Genomic DNA, 11,357 nt, shown 5'->3' on the forward strand with positions numbered 1-11,357 from the left:
GTTTCACTGTCTCACAATGCATGCAGTAGGCTGCTCTTTGTCTTGTGTTTGACACTGTGGAGTGAGTTAAACTTTAATTAAAAGCTAAAAATGATTCATCCATCTAGAATTTGGTGCATGATGCAACTGTAGTCTGGTTTTCAGAGGAGTTTAACAATGAAATCAACGATATTGTGAACCAATGTCAAAGTTGGAGGTGTTCCCTCTTCATCCATCTGGCATACCGAACAGTTCCTGAGAAGTATGCCACATAAAATACTGTGTATGTCTAACATCAGAGCCTGGCATCAGACAAAGTTAACATGTTAACATGACAGCTGCACTACGTGAGGGGTATGCAGTTTGTTAAACATACAGGCTCTTAGTGTGACTCATTTGAGGAATGAATGGGTTCAATGAGTGCTTTTGCATCATGATTGCACCAACAAAACTGTTGTTTTGGATTTAGCGTCCTTAGGGACAGAGGACGAGTAGAAAGAGGAAGATTAAAGAGAGGGAGAGGAAGTGAAGAAATAATTTTGAGGCGCAAATAGGGATTCTTAATCTCTTTGTAGAGGCATGCAAACAGGAGAGAGAGGGTTTTAATCTTGGTTGTGAATGAACTCAGTGGACTTCCTGTGACCGTTGCCTCACTGGCCAACTGACAGACTTACACTCTGCAGACTTTGGTGTGCATTTTCCACTGTTTCGCGTGCCAGTGCACAGATGCACATCAGCTAGAGTAGAGCAGGATACAATTAGCATGAGTCAAGAGCTTGATTCATGATAGTATTTTTAGTATACAAATGCAAACTGCTTGTTGATTTCACATATTCCCAGGTTTAGAGCTTTCTCACAGAAAGTGCTTAATATCACACCTTTGCTTGATAATTTTTGTGGTATTTCTGCCATGTTATTAAGTAAGAGTGACAGAAGCAACCAACATAAAACAACACATACATTTTTCTGGTGGTTCATGCACATGACTAATCTATTTTTTGGACAGTGCTGTTCAAAAATAGCTTACACAGGAGTAACTGACAGATGCTTACCACATGTTACCAAAGAGAAAAATACTTTTTTTCCACAACTGACCTTTGGGGGGAGCTCTTAACATGTCAAGACATACAAAAAATGATAATGGAGATGTGAGGAAGACAAGGGAAAGAAGAGAAAGAAAGGAGGAAAGAAAGAAGGATATATTACATATGCCTTCCCTTGCTCATTCATCTTTAACATCACACATCATTTACAGCACATCAGCTGATATTGTTAACCACTGTGTCATCTTGGTCGCAGCAGCCCACAGAGAAAGTCTCAGTATCACTTCTTGTTTCTCGCCTACAATGGCCCAGAGTGTGATGAAAGCTCATCATTGTGCATTGTCGTGACTGTCAAGAGATGCCAATACACTGAGGCCTTCAGCATAATGCTGTGTCTCATAATCGTCTCACAGTTCATCACACTGACGCAGCCTATTGAAACGCTCCACAGCAGTGATGTAAGAGGCCAAACTGACAGCTATTCCTCAGTGTCACTAAGTCTGCCTCAGGCAGTCATCCCCCATGTGACAGCCACCTCTGGGGATCCTTTATCTATTGGGGAGCGGGGTGACGACAGCGTCTCTCCCTCCTTCCCCTCCCAGCAGACCAGTGACATAATGGGAATCCCCATCATGCCAGGACAGGATGACCCAAAAGCTGACATCAGACAGCAGCGGGGAGGGAGCACAGGGGGGTGTGTAAGATTCCCTCTTGGTTGTCATGGTGCTGTGCTAATGGGTGCACAGCATATCATGCTATTCAGAAGACTTTTTCACTGCTTTACCCCATGCTGTGTCTTGAAAAGTTTTATAGCAACTTATTACATTTCTCTGACATCACCAGAGGCAAGACAAACAGTAAAAGTAGTAAAAACAAGAACTTAAAACAATATTAAAATGGTGCAAAAACCATGCAGCTGGTCTTAGGCAGAATATTCCAAAGCTTTGGGGCTACCAGTTGTCACCTTTTGGCACCAATCCAGCACAAGGTACAACTAGAAGGTCCCTGGCCGCACCAAAATCATGTGTGTCCTCCTGAAGTAGATGCTGTTTAAATGTGGTGATCTGGTGATTAATGCAGGTCAAGGGTGTTTGTAGCTAGTTTCATTTGAGGCCAAATGGATATGAAGACAAAAGCTCCACTGGCATTGATTCTCATTTGGCAGAGTAGGATTACATGGAATTTGATGATGCAACAAAGCTAATATGATCACTCCATTTAGGACTCTCTGTCTCTCTCTGTTCCCTCAAAGGTCAGCACTGTCAGCATTATTAACAATAAATATGATCATTTATTTCAAAATTGACCGGGAGCCAGTGCAGAGCAGTTACAGTAAAACAACAATATACAGCTCCACCAAACCTGCAGCCTTCAAGGAAACACAGAGGGAGGTTTTGGCAGGTGAAATTAAAAAGTGTCATAAAGAGTACTCTAAGACATTACAGTTGACAGGCCACAGCGAATATGTATCTTGTAGTGAGAAGCATTCATTTAAAAACCATAGTTTGTGGTGGTGTTGTATGGGATTGCTATGGTGTTGATATAATTTCTTCCACACACACACAGTATTTTGTACTTCAAAGAAAGTGGAGATGTGGGTTTAGTCAATATGGAAGTGGCACCACAGGCCACAGGTCTTTACACACACATGCACACACACAATCTCTGCACGTTATTTGTAAGACGGTTACCCACATTTTATTGTGAAGGACATATAAAACACCCTGGCATGTGAAGTCTACAGTATCTGTTGCACCGCCAACAAATACACCTACATATCCATGAGACATGACCCTCAGACATAAACACCGGTCCCCACACACACACCTCAGTCAGTCACACACACACACACACACACACAGGTATGTACACACACTGAAGCGGAAGAGAGCAGCAGTGTGAGGAGTGGGCTGCCTTGGCACCGAGAGCAGCAGCTGTGAAAACAGGCAGTATAAGTGATGTCAGAGCAGCAAGGGACTCTGGGTAGCAAAGGCTACTTTGAAGTGTTATGGGTTTTATGGCAGTCCTGAGAGGGGATTTGAAGTCAAACTAAGTGTGTGGGTGCGGGTGCATGTGTGTCTATGTGTGTGCATGTGCGTGTGAATGTGTCAGACACATATACATAAAATACCCATATGAGGAGTGCAGTGAGATCACTCTCTCCAGAGAAATATAGACAGAGAGAATGAAATATGGGAGGTGGAGAAAACTATTTCCAGGTAAATTCCCTGCATTGCAATCCACTGTTTGGCCTCCAGACAGGTCCCAAGTGCTGCAGGTGCAAAGTTACAACCCTCCCTTCTTTCACCTTCCTCATGCAGGGAAAACACAGTGGCGGGCAGCAGGGGCACGGTGCCAAATGTGCCAAGTCATACCAGCAGAAAGGCTCAGGATCAAAGAGCATGGGGTGCAGGAGGGGAAGTATATGTGTGTGTGTGCAAGGAAAGAGCAGGTGGGATGTTGGAAAAAAAAAGAAAAGTCCAGGGGTCTTATGTTCTCATTCTTACACCTTTTTCTTTAGATGCACAGCTAAAAAGGAAATTTTTCAACATTTCCCAAACTGCTAGTAAAGGAGGCTACTACTGTAGAGTTTCAAGAATAAACATTCCCACTCTGGCTCACCGCACACTCATCGTCTTTTCCATTCCATTAGCTGATGTTAATGAATATTGGATTATTCCATACTGAGGTTTTATCCCAACTCCTGACGACTGCTGACAGAGCAGAGTTCAGAGACTGGGCATTGCTCTAGTTGGCTGATAAACTGGTGTGAAATGCACGCTGGTGATTTCACCTAAGTGGGGTTTCAAAAGGCGTCATGTCTGGCCTCCTCCTCCTCCTGAGAAGTAAAAAGTCTGTGCAGGATTGTAAAGGACGGGTAATAACCTCAATAGAAACTGATGCATTAAGACATCGATGTGACATTTTTTTATCTCCTCGTAAAGAAATGACATAAACCATATTAGATTTACATAAACAAAAATGTATTCATGCAATAAACTTCTAATCTGAGGTCATCTGAGGGTCATAGTATTATATTTTGGGTCTGTTTTCAGCTTCTTATCTTTTTATCAACAAATCTCATGAGGAGACCAAAACCAACAATGTGTTAGTACAATAGGTCAAAGTTGAAGGAGGAGGTCATTCTGTGAAATTAGTAATAATCCTTTATGTCTGCTCTCGCTATTATTTAAGGCTCTCGCTGTAGATTCTTCTCGGAAAACGTCAAACAAATCTGCGTCCCGCATGTGACAGTAAGATAAGACTCCTGACGTTTCCTGCCGCATCCAGACTGAAGCACAGCCCCGGCGGCCATTTATGAGGCCTGAGCAGTTGACCTTACAACCTTTACTAGAAAGTGGGTGGACGTTTTCTCAGCACGCTGCCAGAAATACAACCCTGGAGTCACCTCCTCCACACCCCTGGCGGCTATCAATAAATGTCAAAACAAACCATCCAACTTTCTCTCTGCGTGAAAAATATGTCAGCTGCGGAATTCCTCGAGTTCTGTTTTTTACGCCTGCAACTTAAGAGCCTGCTGTAACTTGATAAAGACACTAAATAAGTAAAATGCTCTCTGAGGTATTTGCTTTATGTTCTTGGCTTAGGATATGACAAACACGTGGCGCTGCCGGATCTGCCTGAGGCTATACATTTTTTAGGTTGATACATTCACTTATTTACAACACTGCTGACAGCGTACAGACAGGCAACAAGTAGACAAAAACATAATTGGAAAATATGTTGCGTGACGATGATGATGCGGTAGATTATGTGGATTTATTTTGTAATGATAACATGATGTGTTGCTGGCTCACAACTCCAACTTTGGTAGCTGTGGGTTTGGTGAGCAAAACACTGAAAAAAGACACATTTTGTCATGTTTCCATGTAGAAATGTTGAGAATAAAGTGATGATATTATGATGAAATGTCATAATTTCATAAAAAGTCATAATATATATAAGAAAAATATATTAAATAGTAAGCCTTCATGATTTGAGAGTGGTAATTTTGAGGAAAAATGTCCTAATGTTTGAGAATAAAACACCGAAATCTTGTACCAAAACATCTTTTATGGCAGGACACAACTGACAACATATTTTAGTAGCTGGGTTATTTGTGATAGAAGTGACACTCCATGCAGTCTTAACAGAATCAAAGAAGGTTCCTGTAAACAGCTTAACTTGAATCCACCGTTAATCATAGTAAGTTACTCTGTTTCAACTGTTAAGCTTAAGGATACAGAAGCTGGCATGTGGCCTGGAAAACTACTAATGTGGATCACACAGCCAGAGAAAGTGAATGAATAATGATGTGTCCATCACCAAAGTGCACTTGAGGAATGGACTTAACCCTCTATGGCTGCGGGTTTAAATGAGTCAAAGAGGGCAGGGTGGCAAAACAGTCAACAGTAACACAAAACAGGCTCCAAAAGAGGTGAAATATGTTGAAATGTGACACCGCAGAGGCAGAACACAGGTGAATTTATGTGGATCGGCACAGACTGAAGGAGGCCTGAATTACGAGCAATGGATCCCTTACTGACTGGGAGTAGGGAAGTTTCCCCTCTTTGTCTTAAATGTCCTGCAAAACTCAGTGTTTTCCTCTCACTCACATTCCTTCTGTCTTTTTTCTACTTTGACACCTTTTATTCAATCAAGCATACAGTATATCCATCGTTGCGCTGCTCGTCTTCCTCCGTTTTCCAAATTTCTCCATTCGTCTGTCATTACTTCATTCCTTTACATCCTCCTCACTCTTCTCTCTTTCAGTCTTAACTTGTTGCCAAAATTCCCCCTCAACTTTTTATCTCATATTATGCCTCATCTTCTACAAATCTTTCACCACTACCGTACGCTGCTCTCCTAGGATGTCTCTTTGCAGGAGAGTATAGGTGAGTGTTTTCATGCCCTCAGCTTCTTAGAGAATAAATGAGAACCTTGGTTGCCGTTTCTGTGTTTACAGCTGCATGCTAAGAGGCCGTCTGGCATGTCAATCTGTCAGCATACCCACCGAGAGCTGGTGGGTGCAGCTAGCACTTGCAGGATGGGAGTTCACTCAGTGATCCTAGATTATTCATTCCAGGGATGCAACTTTCTTCCAGCCCACAAAGTCACTGTTTTGATTCACTCTCACAAGGTTGTTTTCGGCCAGGCAGGCACCTTTCTTTAATAAAAAAAAGCTTTAAAACCCACTGTATACTACATACCCAGCTCTGGACTGCAGACAAGTTGGCGACTAGCTGGTGAACATAATGGCGCATTTAACAGCTAGAATCCTTCAGGAGTTGGTGGAGACAGACTCCATGTCATCTGGATGTGTAAAATAGGCACATTTTTGATAACAAGTTTGTCATATCAACTTAAAAGGTGACAATATGTCAACGTTGTGTTCACAGCTTGTTTTCCGCTGCTCCTAAATGGCAAAAAAATCTGTTACTGCTGGTTGAAAAAGCTCTAATTGCTCTAACTGTGTCACATTACTTTTACTCAAATATATGAATACTATATTCCCAACACATTGTGCCAATCAGCGGAGAGATAAAATAGTTAAAGTCAGAAGGGGAGACAGAACTGATGACAGAGAGGTCAGGGAAGGTGAGAGTACTTGTAGGTCATTCAGACATCACTCCTCTCTATCTTGGAGACAGACAGAGGTAATGGAGGCTAGCTGTCACTGCTGACAAAGCATAGGTTTGGAGAAATGGCTCTGAACTGTAAGGCTGAAGACTCAAATGACAGTAATGTCAATAATTACAGCTTTTACCTCAGTCGGAGGTCACAAGGTGCTCTGGTGATTGTGTCAGAGCAGGGAGAGTCCCTGGTGGAGTGTGTCTCTGCATCCATTGGTGTGTATGTCTGAGTGTTTGTAAAAGAGTGGGTGGCTTACCTCTGTATTGTTTCTGACTTCATGTCTGGTCTGCGGGGAAAAGGGGACTTTTTCTGCCTGCAGCAGCTGCTCAGACAGCAAGTCAGTCAGTTCACCGGTCAGTCAGTCAGTCATCTGACACTCAGTTAATCAGTTAGAAAGTCAATGCAGGGGCTCAGAAACCCTGAGATCTGGCAGTATGCCACCAAAAACTGCTCATACATTTTGTCACATAGGATGCCATTTGTGCCATGTGTATGTGTAGGAGTGCGTGTGATCTAAACTTCTCTCATATTTCGTCCATCGCACTCCCCAAGCCATCATTTAACATTTTCTCTTCTGAGTCTCAGGATCACATTTGACTGTTTTGCCTGTAAGTGAGTGCCAAGTCGACCAGAGGATAAGGAGGGGGTCTGTGGTTAAAATACATTATGGTATAGAGTGCGTGGGGAATATTAAAGAAGAATGAACCACACTTTCTCTTTTTATTTCACCATCCTTCCATGCATCCGTCCTTTTTTTCCAGAAGGTTATGATTGCAACAGATGACAGGCCAGTCATGCCTAATCAGCTGCATGCTTCAATCAGCATTATTGCCCTCATGCTTGCATATGCTCCCTACAGAAATACTGCTGCAAAAGCAAAAACTGAGTGGTTGATGTGGTCAAAAATGTTTTTAGGTATGTTTCTGCGGGGGCTCATTTATCAGACACACACAGGAACCACAATCCGTGCCCTACTGTACATCCGGATTTTGTTGTTTTGACTTGGCTCCAGCATTTCAATTTGTCAAGTGTGAGGGCAAAGTTGGACAGAGTCCAAGTGTTGCAGCTGTGACGGACTGAGAAATAAATGACTTTTAACCACTGAATGTTTCATAGGGACACTCGTGGGAAAGAGGAGGAAATGTTATTTGCAGAGTTTATTGTCTAGACAGTTTTTTGACCCCCGCAAGCCTCTCTAGTGTTTGCTTAATTGCACTTTTTAATGCTTGTCTCGCTTTGCAAATAATACACATAATGCAGAGGCAGACAGGAGAAGACGAAGAAGTTGAATAATAAATATGGACATACAATTCAGTTTCTTTTCCTCTGCATACCAAAAATAGATAAAAATACAAAATTAATTTGCAGTAAAGCAGTTTTAGTTCACATGTATAAGTAAGTAGTGGGACAATGTGGTGCTAAGTAAGAAATGGAAGTCTAGGTTTTTAACCAAACAGAGCTTTAGGACATCAAGTCAGAAATGGAGCAATCTGCAATAAATAAAATGCAAAAAAGTAGAATTTTATGTAACTTTAATTTAAAGGCATAACTAGAAGGCAACAAGTGGAATACAGGAATATGGTAGAATGGGCACTACATGTATTAAGGTTGGAGGCAGAAACAGGCCCAGGTGGTTCAGATGACAGTAATGAGATCACGTCACTCTGTTGACCCCAGCTGAGATCTAACTGCCTGCAGTTTGTCCCCTGCAGACTCACTCACACATCTATACAGGAAAACAAGCATACATGTCCACAAATACACACCAGACAGAAATCTGACTACTCACAGGTCAGAGCCAGGCTGAAACCTGTTTTGATGCAAAGCTTTCTGGGAATTCTGTCTTCTCTCTTTTCCTCCTAATTGCCTTGTTTACTTTTTGAGGTCGACTTCAAGTGGTTTTGTGACTAAAAGCTTTCCACGGCGATGACTGATGTCTTGGACAGGACACGAGTGGGATTACAAGACACTTTGGCCACCACAGCGAGGATGAATAAATTCCTGTAAGATTTGCAAAGAGAAAAATATTACCACCTCCTTATAAAGTCTCTTAAATCATCAAGGAAGAGCTGAGAAAAATGGATCGGGAAAGACACTAATCTGAAATCGTAAAAGGAGTTGTTCTAACGTGACTGAAATAATCCACAGGCTTATATTTTTATGTTGCAGTATTGAAATGAAATGGATTACATTTCAGGCTTGTGTTTGTGCAGGGAGCAAGGTGGGTAATGACATTTGAGAGACTAATGGGTTGATGTAAAAAAAAAACAACACACCTTTTAGCTGGTTTATGTCATCAGGAAAAATATGGAACGTATGCTTAGGGGAAAATATGACGGCAAAACTCTGGTAGATGGTGTTTATATGTGTGTGTATGTAAGCCTGCAGTCATTTAGGCATTTATACCCATAAATCTGTGTCCACTTCCTTGTGTGTGTGTGTATTTTTGTGCTTTATGCCAAATAAATCAAAGGGTAAAATATGTTTCTCTCAAGGCAAAGGTGTAGATAGTTTCTTGTACTTCTTTCAGAACACGTAAACACATAAACCTGAAGATGATGTATATGTTGTGTGTTTTCACCACACTGACACGTCCTCTCTTGTCACTCTTTTTTTTTCCCTTTCTGTGGAAAGACTTCCAGGACACTTCAGAGGACACTACGGTTTATTAGTTTTGGAAGGATCCCCAGCTCTTCACAGTGGCCATTAATGAGATGCTGTAAAACGAATGGAAAAGCGCAGAGTGCGAATGTGAATGTTTTTCTTCACGGCAAAGGTCGTCACCTTTCTGTGCCGCTGTGCAGAAGTTTTTGTTTACGTCAGTTATAGCAAGATGAGGCAAGATTTCTTAGTAAGACTACTGCTGGCTAAAAACAAGTTTTAAAATCCCCTAGTTTGTTAAGTTTGGTATATTGCCAGCAGGAAATAGCCACAGCATCATCTTCTCCCAACTATTCGCCATGTACTCTACTATGTTACCAAACAGCAAACAGTACAAAGGTCTGTATTGCAAAGTAATTTGAGTACATATGATCAAGTGAATCTTGCTTAAAGCTGCACTAATAAATATTTTTATAGTAAAAATGGTTCAAATGACGATGCATAATGTGTAATTGTTTTGGTTTTCTGGCCCGCAACTTTGGTTGTGTATCAGCACCAAATGTAAGATAGACTAAGTTAGTGAATAACTGTTTAACACAGTGAAGCATTCAGCAGCCACATAGCCGGATATTTTCCTCAAGAGTAGCTAAAAGGAGATCTACATTCATCAGGTTGACACAAACACAACTCCAGCAAATGCTAACGTTGCTGTCAGCCCGCTGGATGTGTAAAAAGGCAGTTATTTGCTGACATGTTCACCATGACAACTTTATTCAATGTCAGAACAGCTTGTTAGCGTGTCCTGCATTCAAAAAACTTGAATGCTAGATATATTTATCAAACCATTATGTATCCAAGCAACATCAGAGTCTAGCTTTTACTAAAACTGATCTCTGCACGAGCATCAAAACTAATCAGAGGCACTATGAATTCAATACCATAACTCATGCAACATGGAATTCTTTTCTCAAAATCATGTTGCTTTGCATGTTTGTGTTTGGCAGCAGTGAGAGTAAACCATCTAAAATCTTTGAACTTCAACACTGATAAATCATACAACTTGATGTTATAAAGCTCATATTTACCCACCCAGCCCTTTATACCACAGGATACCAGAGAGATGAGAAAAGCAAAAGATCCAATATTACCGAATCCAGCTGTTTTTCTAGACAGCAGAGTGTGTGCAGTTTGTATTTGTATCAGATCATCAGTCTTCTGTGGGTGGAGAACTTTTCAGCAAATCTCTGACATGTCAATTAGGGGGAACGGGAAACAGCACTTGAGGCAGCCCCTGTTTTTGATTTATGCAGATAAAATGAACATATTCTTGAATGAGACACAGTCAGAGACCAGAAAATGATAATTCCTGTCTTTCCATGGAGCCCCAAAGGTCCAAAAGGAGAGATTCTTGTCATCCTGTAGGTCTGAAAATCCCCACCTGCCACATTTTAAATAAAATACTTTCCCTGTCCATACATTAATTTATTTTATTATGTCTCCTTGCTTATTTTTTCCAACCTGACTGTAACAGCTAGTGAGTGTAACTGAGCTGGGTCTCCAGGAATCATGCAACCCGTGGATTCCTTGACAACCCCATTGTGCATGTGCTACCTAGAGCACCCCATAACCACAAAAACACATGTGAGACAGAGCTGTAGCAAGAGGCAGCGTGCATGTGTGTGTGTGTGTGTGTGTGTGTGTGTGTGTGTGAGAGAGAGAGAGAGAGAGAGAAAGAGTAAGAAGAGAGCAAATGAGAAACAGGCTAAAGAGACAAACACATTTCGCTTAACCCATGTGCTTTAATCCTAAGGTCTGCACTCTGTCTACTAAATGGCATTTGTTTTGGTCTGAGTGCAAGCAAGTAAATACGCCACGTCTAATATTTGCCATCTGACCTGGGCCTCTTTCTTTGTTCATGGATAATCAGGTTATCCAGATTAGAATGTTGACAATTTGACATGAGTCTGGATTTTTTTTGGTTTTTAGAAGCTGTCTTAAAATTCATCTGGAACTGTTGTTATGGCAACAAATCAACAACAATTGACAGTTAACTGGATCATGACCTAGATGGTGGGTGAACCCCAAACATGAATTCATTTT

The 11,357-nt window shown here is 41.4% G+C and overlaps 1 long non-coding RNA gene across 1 annotated transcript; it reads left to right on the forward strand.

Annotated features, from left to right (window-relative positions):
• The first annotated feature begins 8,334 nt into the window (after positions 1-8,334).
• Positions 8,335-9,755, forward strand: LOC122976589. The gene is made up of 2 exons (XR_006400978.1): positions 8,335-8,659; positions 9,291-9,755. It is a non-coding gene; the product is annotated as an uncharacterized LOC122976589 (long non-coding RNA).
• Positions 9,756-11,357: the final 1,602 nt, after the last annotated feature.

Source organism: Thunnus albacares, chromosome 24 (assembly GCF_914725855.1).
Source record: "Thunnus albacares chromosome 24, fThuAlb1.1, whole genome shotgun sequence".
In the NCBI taxonomy this organism is placed as follows: domain Eukaryota; kingdom Metazoa; phylum Chordata; class Actinopteri; order Scombriformes; family Scombridae; genus Thunnus; species Thunnus albacares.